Below are 14,485 nucleotides of genomic sequence, written 5' to 3' on the forward strand. Positions count from 1 at the left end.
AAGTGCACCAAACCCACAGGTAATAACAGAAGTCTTTGGCTCAGTGCCGGTAAATGTGCTGCACTGGCGGATCCATTTGGAAGCAACCCAGTAACCACTGCAGAACAGATATGCCCATTTATACACTGTGGGCCGGATTTAGATACGAGATACGACGGTGTATCTCCATATACGCCGTCGTATCTCTGAGTGCGGGCCGTCGTATCTATGCGCCTGATTCAGAGAATCAGTTACGCATAGATTTCCCTAAGATCCGACCGGCGTAAGTGTCTTGTATCTTAGGCTGCATATTTACGCTGGCCGCTAGGTGGCGCTTCCGTATAGTTACGCAAGGAATATGCTAATTAGGTATTTACGCCAATTCAGAAATGTACGTCCGGCCGGTGCATTTTTTTACGTCTTTTACGTTAGACTTTTTCCGGCGTAAAGTTACCCCTGCTATATGAGGCGTAGCTAATGTTAAGTATGGACGACGTTCCTGCGCCGAGTTTTGAAAATTTTACGTCGTTTGCGTAAATCGTACGTGAATAGGGCTTTGCATAAGTTACGTTCACGTCGAAACCAATGAGGCTTTGCGGCGTAATTTCGAGCATGCGCACTGGGATTCTTTCACGAACGGCGCCTGTGCCGTTCACAAAAAACGTAGAATACGTGGGGTCATCTTAAATTTGAATAAAACACGCCCACAACATCCCCATTTGAATTAGGCGGGCTTACGCCACCACACATGCGTTACGCCGCCATAACTAAGGGCGCAAGTTCTTTCTGCATACGGAACTTGCGCCCAAAGTTACGGCGGCGTACCGTATCGCAGATACGTTACGCCAGCAGATAGATAGAGAAATCTATTTGAATCCGGCCCTGTGATTTTAATAATAAGCTTACCTTTAACAACAGTCTTCCATTCAAGTATCGCCAGCTGTTGCTGTCCCAGACAGAGTGCATTTGGTATCAGCAGATGACAGAAGATGGCACTATACAAGAAACATTGGCTTATGTGGCTCCGCTCCACAGCTGCTTGCTTCTTCTACCATCAACTTCATTCACAACACTGATGCTCTAGAATGACGGGTCAGCAACCCGTGATCTTGACTTGCCAACCTGCCATTCCAGAGCACAAGGTCACGGGCCACATCAGACCTAAGGGCAGTCCTGGAAGTAATGGAGACGTTTTTTATACAACAAACTGGAGGTAATTACTGATCTATGACATATAGAAAGCTTTTTCTTTTCTCCAAAAGAGGTGCATTAATGCTATATTGGTACATAGGGAAGCTGGAATTTAGAATAAAAAAAGTGAACTTAGCCTTTAAGATTTGGATAGGCAGTTGTATAAAGATTAAGGTGTATGTATAGCCGCCAAACACAGTCCGCATCTGGTGTGAACAGGCCCTAAGGAAGGATTCGAACCTCTGCCAGGTTATTGTTGTAGTGTTCCTGCAAGGTAGAATTACTTTCTTTAATTGTCGTGGTGCCCATTGTGACTGGGACAAAAAGTAATAGGATATCTAATATTTTACAGTTGGCACCAGAACAAGAGATGATGGGACTGGGACATCTTCTAATCGGACACTATCGAAAAGATTTCATAAACCGGAGGCAGTGAATGTGATATTTACTAAATATTCAGTGCAGACCATATTTCGTGGTACATGTGTTTTCAGTTGTTTTACTGCTTTATAAATCTGCTCCTAAGTCTTAGGGCTTGATAAATCTGCTTTTTTGGGCTTGATAAATTATATTTTTGGGTGATAAATGTGAACATAAATATCACTTGAGGTTAAAGTGACAGATCTAAATCATTCCTGCAGGAGTAAAAAAAAAAAACTCTTCAGCATTTTCTTAGTACAGAAATTAATTTTGAAAAATATTGAGAGTAACCAAAAAGAACCATGCCGGTTTTCACAAGCTCCAAAACAATGAACCACTCCTAAACTATAAAACATCACGGTTTTAATTAAAATGCCTGGAACATTATATACCTAGGAGTAAAAACACTTGTAAACTCTTTTTATGAGTGCAATTACACTTCTCTGACTGAGCAACTGATAACAGACTTATCTGTTAAGTGACATTCACCATTACTTGATCTCATAGTATACATTCTTTAGATGTTTATCAAGTCTGTATCTTTTATTTTTAACCACTTACCATCCTGCGTATATTAATATGATGGCCGCAAGGTGGCTCTGCCATCCTGGGCAGCCGTCATATGCCATTCTCGGGCCTCCCGGCCGCTAGGGGGCGCGCGCGTGCCTGGCGGCCACGATGTAGACACACAGATCCACGACCTGTCAGGGAGAGGAGACCGATGATGTCTTCCTTGTACATAGGGACACCGATCGGTCACCTCCCCCAGTCAGTCCCCTCCCCCCACAGTTAGAAGCACTCCCTAGGATACACATTTAACCCCTTGATCGCCCCCTAGTGTTAACCACTTCCCTGTCAGTCACATTTACACAGTAATCAGTGCATTTTTTTTACCAAAAATATGTAGAAGAATACATATTGGCCTAAACTGAGGAAATTTTTTTTTATTTTTTTCCAAAAAATTGTGAGGCCCCGTACACACGACCGAGTTTCTCGGCAGAATTCAGCCAGAAACTCGATCGGAGCCGTATTCTGCTGAGAAACCCGGTCGTGTGTACACTTTTTGCCGAGGAAACCGACGAGGAACTCGTCGAGCCAAATAGAGAACATGTTCTCTATTTCCTCGTTAGTCAATGGGGAAACTTGGCTCGCCGAGATCCTCGGCGGCTTCACAAGGAACTCGACGAGCAAAAGGATATGTTTTGCCCGTCGAGTTTCTCGGACGTGTGTACGGGCCCTCATATTTATTATAGTAAAAAGTAATAAATATTGTGTTTTTTTCAAAATTTCCGCTCTTCATTTGTTTATAGCGTAAAAAATAAAAACCGCAGAGATGATCAAATACCACCAAACAAAAGCTCTATTTGTGGGGAAAAAAACATAAAAATGTATTTGGGTTCAGTTTTGCATGACAGCGCAATTGTCATTCAAAGTGTGACAGCGCTGAAAACTAAAATTGGTCTGGGCAGGAAGGGGGTGAAAATGCCCCGTATTGAAGTGGTTAAAGTCCCTCAGCGGGCGGAAGTATATAGACTGGAAAGTTTCCAGATATGGAGACTGGCTGGTATTTGTAATATTTTCCAATTATATAACCAAAATGTATTAAAATCCTTCATAGACCTGCAAACAGAATTTAACCAATTGAGACATGCTCTCCAGGCCCAGGGCCGTATATCCTCACTCTCACTTACAAGTTATTCCCTGATAAGGGACATTTTTTATGGACAGGAGAAAAAGGGCCTGATATCTATACAAGCTTACTATCACCCATACAAGACCCTACTGAGTAGGAGGGACTGGACAACGGACCTAGGGGAGATAAATGATGAAACCTGGGAATTATGCTTGCAATCTGGGCCAATCACATCAGTTTCACAGTCGCACAAGTTATCTAATTTATTCCTATTACTCAGGGCTTACCGCACACCCATCCAATTACATCGTTGGGAAAGGAGAGATTCCTCTCTATGCCCCAAATGTAGTAGGGAGGAGGGTTCGCTAATTCATTAAATCTGGCGCTGTCCCAAATTACACCGTTATTGGGGTGAAATAACCAAAGCTATTTCCACAGTCTATCGGGTTGGGGTCCCGTTGGATCTCCTAATCTGTGTATTAGGTGCTGTTGATGAAAAAAGATATCCCCCCCCCCCCACCAATATAGCAGTGACCAGGCTATTATACCTAGCTAGAAAGTTAGTGGCCAGGTTCTGGCTCTCCCCACGTATTTCCAACAAAAGAAAATGGGTAGAACAGGTTAATTACATTCTTGTCAGGGAGCACTTAACAAATCAGCATAGAAATACAACTCGTAAATTTTATTCCATATAGCAGGCCTGGTTGGAAACCCCAGGGCTGGCACCCCGGAAACTGGTTATACATCGGTTGCTACAAGCATAAAAGGTTAATTGGAAGGCTGGTTATGACTTCTAGGATGGGAGTAAGGACATGCTCTACTATTGTTGTACTTGACCAGGTAAATTCAACCTCTGCGCACACCCTCTGACCATAGAGGGGGAGTTTCCCCAAGAGCAGGTAGAATATGGGTGACTTTGTTTACTCTTTGGCCCATTGGCCCTCTGTTCTGCTGTGTTGGGTCAACGGGTTAGACCCTGCCCACTCGACACAGATCCCATTTATTTTAAAGACATGGCATTGTACTTCATATTGTGCCATGGTTTTATTTTCTCTAGTTGCATTTTGCATAACCTTTGGATGTAAAAACTGCTTTCTATTTCTTTTTCTTTTTGTTATGTAACCTGTGATTTATTACAAATGGCACAATAAAACTTCCTCCCAACCTCCTTAACCTTAGGATCTTGGTTTGATCACTCTCCACTCTCTCGACTGCATATCTAAGACTCCAACTGCAAGGAATTGCACTTTCCTCTAAAACGATTCTATCTTTTTAAGACAAAGATGAAGCAATTCATGCTTCCCTCTTTGCCTACTTCAATGAAAATGCTGACTCTGCTTCACCTCACTATTTTCCCACTTAACACAATTAGAAACACAATTTAAAGCCACATAATCTGCATCCTTACAGAACAATAAAATCTGACATGAACTAAATGTAATCTTCTCCTTAATGACAGAGCTGAAAAACAACTGCGATGGTCCAGGAGGAAATTCTATGCCTGTGCTAACAAACCAGGGCCCATTTTAGCAAATTTACTCAATGCCTGTATATGAGAAACTAGACCCAATAAATGATGCTTACCAAACAATGTAATTACAGCTAACCCATCCACAGTTTTGGACAAATTCACATCTACCCTATGTATGGTATACAAGCCCTCAAACTTTTTCTGTCAAGTTTTGTCAGAAACCCCTTTAAAAATGTTACTCTCCCCACTTTTTTTTATCATTATTAACATTGCTATTATTATCATTATTCGGGATTTATATAGCACCAACAGTTTTCGCAGTGCTTTACAATATAAATGGAGACAATAAAGCAACGATACAATTCAATACAAGAGGTTTAGGAGGGCCCTGCTTCTGGGAGTTTACATTCTAATAGGGTGGGGCTGGTGGAACAAAAGGGAATAACTGTAAGGCCCCGTACACACGTCCGAGGAACTCGACGGGCAAAACACATCGTTTTGCCCGTCAAGTTCCTTGTGAAGCCGCCGAGGATCTCGGCGAGCCGAAATTTCCCATTGAACGAGGAAATAGAGAACATGTTCTCTATTTCCTCGCCGAAAGTGTACACACGGCCGGGTTTCTCGTCAGAATTCAGCTCTGACCGAGTTTCTGGCTGAATTCTGCCGAGAAACTCGGTCGTGTGTACGGGGCCTGAGGGATGAACTGATGGGAAGAATAGAAGATTCAGTTATTAGCTGAAGGCATGATAGGCTATCTACGATGGAGGCTGAAATCACTACCGTAGAGGTCCTCAAGGCAATCAAACACAATTAATGCCAGGCCATTATGGCTTCTTGGCCTCATATTCTAAAACGTTTTTTGATCTCCTCATCCCTCATCTGACCAATCTGTTAAACAACTTGCGTACACATTTGGACCCTTCTTCATTGTCAGCACATACAGCGATGCTCCCAAAATCAGACAAAGACTTCTTTGATCCTGACAACTTCACTATTGAACATGGTCATCAACAACTTTTTATGTATTTTAACCACTTCCCTACCGGCCCATAGTAAAATGACGTCCACAAAGAACCTCTGCCGTTCAGAGTGGACGTCATATGACGTTCTGGGCTTTGTGGGGGGATATCTGAATGATGCCTGCAGCTAGAGGCATCATTCAGATATCCTTCTAAACTGCCGGCGATTCTGCACAACGTAAGAATGATCATAGCGGCGGTTCCACCGCTAGATCGTTCTTACAGGCGGCGGGAGGGGACATCCCCCCCTCCCGCCGCCATCCGGTGCTTCTCCGGGCTCTCCCGTGCCATCGGGGCCCGGAGAACGAATCGTCCGGCGCGCGCAGGAAGCATAGAGATGACTGGTGACCAGATGGTCACCAGTCATCTCTATGACCGTCGGAGGACCCGGGCGCGATGTGATGACGTCACCCCCGGGTCCCCGTAAGTAAACAAAGCCGCGATTGCGGCTGCTAAGCAACAGCAAGCATGAGATCGGTGAATTTTTTTCACCGATTTCATGCTTTCCAGCCTGGAGGAGAGATGTGGGGTCTTATTGACCCCGCATCTCTCCATAAAGAGTACCTGTCACACACATTCCTATTACAAGGGATGTTTACATTCCTTGTAATAGGAATAAAAGTGATCAAAAAAAAAAAAAATTAAAAAAAAAAGTGTAAAAAAAGAAATAAATATATATATAAAAAAAAAAGAAATAAAATTTATTTTTTTAACGCCCCTGTCCCCGGTAGCTTGCGCGCAGAAGCGAACGCACACGCAAGTCCCGCCGACATATGTAAACGCCGTTTAAACCACACATGTGAGGTATCGCCGCGTGCGTTAGAGTGCCAGCAACAATTCTAGCACTAGATCTCCTCTGTAAATCTAAACGGGTAACCTGTAAAAATTTTCAAATCGTTGCCTATGGAGATTTTTAAGTACCGAAGTTTGGCGCCATTCCATGAGTGTGCGCAATTTTAAAGCGTGACATGTTAGGTATCTATTTACTCGGTGTAACATCATCTTTCCTATTTTACAAAAAAATTGGGCTAACTTTACTGTTTTTAAATTTTTTTAATTCATGAAACAATTTTTTTCCAAAAAAAAGGCGTTTGAAAAATTATTGCGCAAATACCGTGCAAGATAAAAGGTTTCAATGACCGTCGTTTTATTCCCTAGGGTGTCTGCTAAAAAAACATATATAATGTTTGGGGGTTCTGCGTAATTTTCTACCAAAAAAATTATGATTTGTACATGTAGGAGAGAAGTGCCAGAATAGGCCTGGTATGGATGGGTGTATAACTGCCCTGTATGGAAGAGGTTAATTCACAAATATTTGCTGGGTTTTGTCTCATTTAGGCCAACACCCTCAAAGTTATCCATTTAATTCACCTGATTCCTTGTATGGTGCTTGGTCTTGATATTGATGGAATTATACAGTATGCACTATTTATTGGGTAAATTGGGCTTCCAAGCTAAGTTTTTTATCCTGGTTGAAAGCATTGCATCACCAACCCTCAGCCTCAGTATTCTATCTCTCTCACCAATCTGCATCTTTTTTAAATCCATAAAGGCACACGTCACGGGTGCCCTATATCCCCTATTCTATTTATCTTAGCTCTGGAACCTTTGGTGTGTCTCATTAGCTCTAACATGGACATTTTAGTGATTGACCTTGGCCCTAACTCATTCAAAATAAGCTTGTTTGCTGGTGGCTTACTCTTCACTTTAACTCAACCTCATAAAACTCTACCTAACTATTCTCCATACTGAAACAATTCTTGAAAAATGTTATCAATGAAAATAAATCTTAGGCCTCAACATCTCACTCCCTGATGCTACCATGTCCTCTTTGAAACAAGAGTTCTGTTTAACTTGGTCCACTTTTAACCTTGATTACTTAGGTATTCACCTTTCTCCACCTGTACCATACTCTTTATGCAGCCAACTACACTCCAACCTTTCAAAAATTGAAAACACTTATCTTTACCTAGTCCCACCACCCATGTATCATCATGGATAGGGAAAATCAATGCCATCAAAATGACAGTCTTACCAAAACATCTTTGTCTATTTGGCACTATTACTGTTCCAATTCCATCTTACATCCTAAAATCTTTTCAGAGCGGAGTCTTGCACCACACACAATGTTCTCTCACAAAATGCAGGATGGTCTTGGAGTTCCCAACTCTTTCAAGTATTTCATGGCCCATATCACCATAAAAACAGCCCCAAATGTTTTGTCCGGCCTTGCACCAATTGGTGATGGACAGAATTCTGCAGGGTTAGTCCCTGCACAGATCGGTCTCTACCCCTTGTGAGTCCCCTCCCCCTACAGTTAGAATCACTCCCTAGGGAACATATTTAACCTCTTCAGTGCCTCTTCAGTGCCCCATAGTATTAACCCCTTTGCTGGCAGTCACATTTACACAGTAATCAGTGCAGTTTTATAGCACTAATCGCTGTATAGATGTGAATGGTCCCAAAAATTTGTCAAAAGTGTCCGATATGTTCGTTGCAATGTCACGACCACAATAAAAAATCGCAGATTGCTGCCATTACTAGTACAAAAAAAATGCCATAAATCTATCCCCTATTTTGTAGACGCTATAACTTTTGTGCAAACCAATCAATATACGCTTATTGCGTTTTTTTTTACCAAAAATATGTAGAAGAATACATATCGGCCTAAACTGAGGAGACATTTTTTTTTTTTGTGATATTTATTAAATCAAAAAGTAAAAAATATTGGCCCAGATTCAGGAAGCAATTGCGCCCGTGTAACCATAAGTTACACGGCGCAATTGCTTACTTGCTCCGGTGTAACGAGTGCTCCTCATTCAGGAACCTCGTTACACCGACTGCAGCCTAAAATCTGCGCGGCATAAGGCACTTATGCCTCGCAGATTTTAGGCTGCATTCTTGTGCTTGCCGCTAGGGGGCGCTCCCATTGTGATCAGCGTGTAGTATGCAAATTGCATACTACCACTGATTCACAAGCTTGCGCGGGCCCCGCGCAAGCCAGGTACGGAGTTTCCGTACGGCAACTTTAGCGCAAGGTTGCCCCTTCTAATAGTAGGGGCAGCCAATGCTAAAGTATAGCAGGCCTTCCCGCGCCGTGAAATTTGAATTTCACGGCGTTTGCGTAAGTGATTCGTGAATGGCGCTGGACGCTATTCACGTTCACTTTGAAGCAAATGACGTCCTTGCGACGTCATTTGCCGCAATGCACGTCGGGAAAGTTTCCCGACGGAGCATGCGCTGTACGCTCAGCGCGGGAGCGCGCCTAATTTAAATGTTTCCCGCCCTCGGCGGGATCATTTAACTTGCGCGCGCTTACGCCGGGCAAATTTGCCGGCGCGCCCGCGCAGTTCACGGAGCTACTGCTCTGTGAATCGAGGGCAGCGCAAAATATTTGCGGGGGCGCAGGGCAAAATCGTTGCCCTGCTCCCCCGCAAATATAGCGCAAGCTATGCTGAATCTGGGCCATTTTTTGTGTTTTTTTCAAAATTGTCGCTCTTCTTTTGATTATAGCGCAAAAAAGAAAAAACGCAGAGGTAATCAAATACCACCAAACGAAAGCTCTATTTGTGGGAAAATGTCAACCAATCAGTTGACAAAAATATTGTGTGTTGTTAGTCCATAAGAGAATAGCATTTCTGGCAGGTGAACAGGTATTGTTCAGACTCCTTTCACACTGAGCCATGGCTATGTTAGCACTAAAGCGCCGCTCATTTTAGCAGCGTTTTAACGTTGTTTAAGCTTTTCGGCAGCTAGTGGCCGATTTTAATCCCCGCTAGTGGCTGAAGAAGGGGTTAAAAATGCCTGTGTTGCAGCACTGCCCATTAATTTCAATGGGCAGGGCGTTTTCGATCCCAAACTGCCCCAAAGATGCTGCTTGCAGGACTTTTCCTAACATCCCGCGAGTGCAATGAAATGAATGGAAGGTGGTTTTCAGTTGTTATTTAGAGGCTATTTCTAGTGCTAAAACACCTGAAAACCACCTCAGTGTGAAGGGGCTCTTATACTTGCAGGGTCTTTAAAGGCATAAACAATGGGGAAATGTGGATGTATTGAATATGTGTGTTTTATTTTGCCCTATATGCACTTTATAGAACAGCAGTGAGTTAAAATCTTGCAAACAGATGCAAATATGCCAAATGAATACAGTGCTAGTGCTAAAATACAATGAATTATATGCATTTTAAGAAAAGTGTAACATGAAGATCAGACTTAATGGCAGTCAAGATTCATTGGGTGCACAGTAAGAAATATAATTAAAAATGTGTACAAATGAGACACCAAACTGTGTTGTAACATATTTATTTTAAACTCATTTGATACTGTTCAATAAATACTGTTGATAACCATGTCCTCCGTTCCTATTCATCTTAACCATATAACTGTCCTTTGCCCGCGGTTTAGGGTTTGAAATACCAGTAGAACTACATTTCCTATTGTTGGAGTTGTCCCTTAAATTAGAACTAAAAGGTAAAACTTTTTTTCCATAAAATAAGCGATGGTTATAAGCCTTGCCGATTGGTTTTTTGATTATTTTTTTTCCCATTGGGGAGATTTCCCTTCACTTCCTGTCCCCTAGCCAAAACAGGAAGTGATGGCAAATATCTTAAACCCCTTGGCACTGGCGCCTCCCGGCCCTTTAAGGGGTTTCAGATGGCAGGAGGCAGGGCAGCGTTTAGGACCATGTGACCACCGTGATTGCCTGTCACAGCGGTCACTTGATCGGAAAGCTCACGATCACAAGTAGCTTTTCGTTAGTAAGTGTGCCAGGAGAGCGCAGGGTGCATACTCTCGGCACAGTTGTATTTACGTTCTGGTGCGCAAATATGTGGCCACTCTACGTTAAGGCCCACCTGCCGAGAGGCCACATATTTGTGTACTGTCTGCGCCAAGAGGTTAAAGTGAGGGAATCCCTGGATGTCACCAGAATGAGTGCCCTCCTTGAAAGTTTTGTCCTCTTTTACTTTTCTGGGAACAAGACAAAATGTAGGATTTTCTCTGATTTTCACCTGCAATGATAACGGTACATGGGACAAATAGAGAAGGTGAATTTCCCTAACGGGAGTACAGATGGCAATAAAAACGCATAGGTGCTCTAATCATTCTCCATTCTATCCAAAACAAAAAAAGCCTTTAGTTATACTTCAATTTCACAATTTAAAATATTTTCTGATATGTTCTCATTGTTTTGCCCAGTCCTTTAGGTTTATTCCTACCTTATATTATATTATATTGTTTTTAATATCTACAGACTTCTACCTCATACCCTGCTCCTGAAGAGTGGCATTAGCCACGAAACGCGTTGATCCAATAGATGCCCCCTTCATACTTGTTGCTACTTTACTATCTACCAGTCTATACATCGATCCTATATTTCTTCATCATTTTATCATGGCTATAACTACTACGGGGGAGCTACTCGATGCCCCCTGTATATTTGCTGCTACTGTATTATTTATTATTGTATATATATATTAATTATATCTATGTATCATGTAATCATGATTTACAATTATTATGGAGATATTTCTATCAATTGATTTTGCACAATGTCTATACCCTTGACCAATTATACATTACTACGAGCCATTAGATGACCTATTGGTCAAAATATATGACAAGGTATTATCAATGTTTTCCCTTCCATACCAGTGGACTGTACCTACGTACACAATTTTATTTTTATACCATGGAGATACGCTTTAATGAATTGGCCTCCTGTACTATTTTCAGTATGAACCAATTAGAATTATCTTGATCATTGTTACCATGAACTGTTGGAATCTATGCAATGTCCTTTGATTATTGTACCAGGTTTATTATGTTACTATTGTATCTGTTTTATTTCTATTTTTACGCTATTAAATAACTGACTGCCTATTGTTGTTATGCAATGCTTTCATGTTATGCGTTTGGTTCTACTGATTCTTTTACTTGCCCTTTTTCAACTGTCATTGCCAATCTCCTGGGGTGCATGCCTCAAATAAAGTCCCACCCTCTTCTCTCGCCCTTTAGGTTTATTACCCAGCAATAATTAATAATAATGATTAGAATTGAATCTAGGGATTTGGCCAGGTTTGTATTTCACTTCTAGCCACTCTAGGTGTACCTACGATGTATCATTTCTTTAAAAAGTTTTGTAGATGAATATATAGTTAAAATATTTCACATTCTGTAGAGCCGTGATATCTGTTTGCTAGACTTGACACTCCCTATTTAGCTCTGAGGGGAATTGAGAGGTATTTACTAAGTGTTCTGCTACCGAAACCTCCAAAAAGCTTTTGAAACAAATTTTGTGAAAAGAGCAACATTCAACAAGACAACCATTTGGCGTATCCTCCCATTAGTTAAAATGCTGAAAGATGATCTCTCTTACTTCTTTTTATACTATATGAGCATTGTTTGGGTCTTAAAAAAGGCATTTCTATTGTTGCCACTAGAAACCACATCCTCCCTTTTATTCTCCCATTAGAATGTACCATGAGAATGTACAAGAATAGAACCAAGGATTTCACTGATTGATGTGGGAAATGGACATTTCGATAAATTGGTATTGTTGTGTACACAATTATCTTCTCATACTGTATAGCTTGTTCTTGATTCTACCTGTAAAAGATGATTAACATATTATTAAAATGACTGAATTTTAGGTCACAGAATATCATTGTTATTGAGATAAACAGAGGTACATAATGTGCTATAAAGCTGTCACAGACATTAAAATAGTTCTAGATTGCAGTGTGCAAATACTTACATAATAATTTTCCCTACAGATCAGGCCATATACATCTGCATAGCATGATTGTGCATGTCTATTGTTAGGGGGGCATTCAATCTATCTTCCAATGGTATTTGCATTGGTAAACTTTGCACAAGCAGGGACACCCAGAAACAGTCCATGAAGGTTTATCCTACACTGCATAAAATTAACAAAATATCTGCTCATCTGGGCTACTAACTAATCCTGGTCAGTTCACAACTAACAGAATGCCTCCTAATGGGTTCTCCAAAACCAGCGGCAGCATTTGTACCTTTTTTAGAGTTCTGTCTGCATTCTGCCTTTTCACTCAGCAGCAGGATCCTGCATCAGAGGGAGCAATAGAGAGTCCTGAATATCATTCATATTGCACACTGTATATAAAGGCTTGTGCACAGCTCAGACTAACAATGAGGTCTGGCTGCTAAGTAAGATGCAGACCTAGAAATTGAGGCTAAATTTCACCCAAAGCTCTACAAAGTCTTTGTGCTCCAGGACCTAGAAAAGAACTTCTTAAGACTCTAAGAAAACAAAACATTTGTTTTCTCCACATTAGCCGCAAACCCTGGAACACCTTGCAATATGTTTGTGCGAAACCTAAGTGACACACACATACCATCTACATTCCTGCCAGCCAGTGCTTCACATGATACACTCAGCAGTGACCTCCTAGTACCGTCGAAACTCTTAGGCCCCGTACACACGACCGAGTTTCTCGGCAGAATTCAGCCAGAAACTCGGTTCAGAGCTGAATTCTGCCGAGAAACCCGGCCGTGTGTACACTTTCGGCCGAGGAAGCCGACGAGGACCTCGGCGAGGAAATAGAGAACATGTTCTCTATTTCCTCGTTGTTCAATGGGAAATTTCAGCTCGCCGAGGTCCTCGGCGGCTTCACAAGGAACTCGACGGACAAAACGATGTGTTTTGCCCGTCGAGTTCCTCGGTCGTGTGTACGCGGCCTTAGCATAATAGGAGCCTATGTTCATCTGAAGATGAACTGGCAAAAGGTGCCTGATAAACAAAAAAACACAGGATTTCTCAAATCTCAAAAAAATTTAAATCCTGTTTGCATTCATCAGTAGGATGGGCCGAAAATAAACTCATGCCACTCTATAATACTAAGAGACATTAGAAGAACTTGAGCCCTGATGAACAAGGAAGGAGAAAGGGCCCTTCCACCAGGTAAAGGATGCCACTGTGAAACATTAGTGGGGGCTCTTAATCTACTATGCATCCAAAGACAGAAGCCACATCCTCTGTCAGAGAACAGTTCTCAGAAGAAATGGCAAATCTGCTAATGCCCAACGGAATCGTAGATTGGCACATAGGAATTTACCAATGCAAATTAGCATGCACGTATGGGCGTTGTAACGGAATGACCCGGGACATCCAGAGACTTTGTGAGGATGGGGGATACTCCTGTGTCAGTGTCACTGATAACTCTTGGGTCTGAGTCCACCCTGTGCCTTTTGGGCATGGGGTGGCAAGTGAATCATAATTCATGTATAACATGAAATAGGACATCACGGATAGTTCGTATTGCAGGATTTTGAGATACTGCAAGATGTTGGATTGTTTTGGCGTGGATAGTGATTTACAGTATATTCCTTAATGCCTGCAAAGAATATTCTATGACTCATTTCTAGTGACATGCTAATTGAATCAGGGCTTGGAAGACATTCCATTGTCCTTGTGTAAAGGTGTTGTAACGGACAGGTGTTAATCCCAGGTCTGCTCCCAGAACTCTAATCATGCATGCTAAGTACTGTTTATGTGTGATAACACTGTCTAAAACCTATTGATGCTCAGAGGTGTGAATAGGTGTCAAGCTGTATGCGGAGACGAAACGTCTGCCTAGGGAACTGAGTGGGTGAAGGTGTTTTGTTGTTATGCTGTTGATTAAGGAATGTTAGGCACGCGGGCCTGGGGGAGAATATGTTAAGATGGATTGGGAGTGTTTATACAGACCCGCGTGCCTCGGTCCGAGTTAACAGGAGGAACTCCAAGACTTTCCA

The 14,485-nt window shown here is 42.0% G+C and overlaps 1 protein-coding gene across 1 annotated transcript in view; it reads right to left on the reverse strand.

Moving 5' to 3' along the window:
- Window positions 1-9,999: 9,999 nt before the first annotated feature.
- The window catches only part of LMNTD2 (lamin tail domain containing 2), a 36,607-nt gene continuing 32,121 nt past the window's right edge, over window positions 10,000-14,485 (reverse strand). The window contains exon 8 of the mRNA XM_040327738.1: window positions 10,000-12,319. The gene's annotated coding sequence lies outside the window, so the exon portion shown is untranslated. The remainder of the gene's footprint in view (window positions 12,320-14,485) is intronic.

The sequence above is a fragment of the Rana temporaria genome, chromosome 11 (assembly GCF_905171775.1).
Source record: "Rana temporaria chromosome 11, aRanTem1.1, whole genome shotgun sequence".
Lineage (NCBI taxonomy): Eukaryota > Metazoa > Chordata > Amphibia > Anura > Ranidae > Rana > Rana temporaria.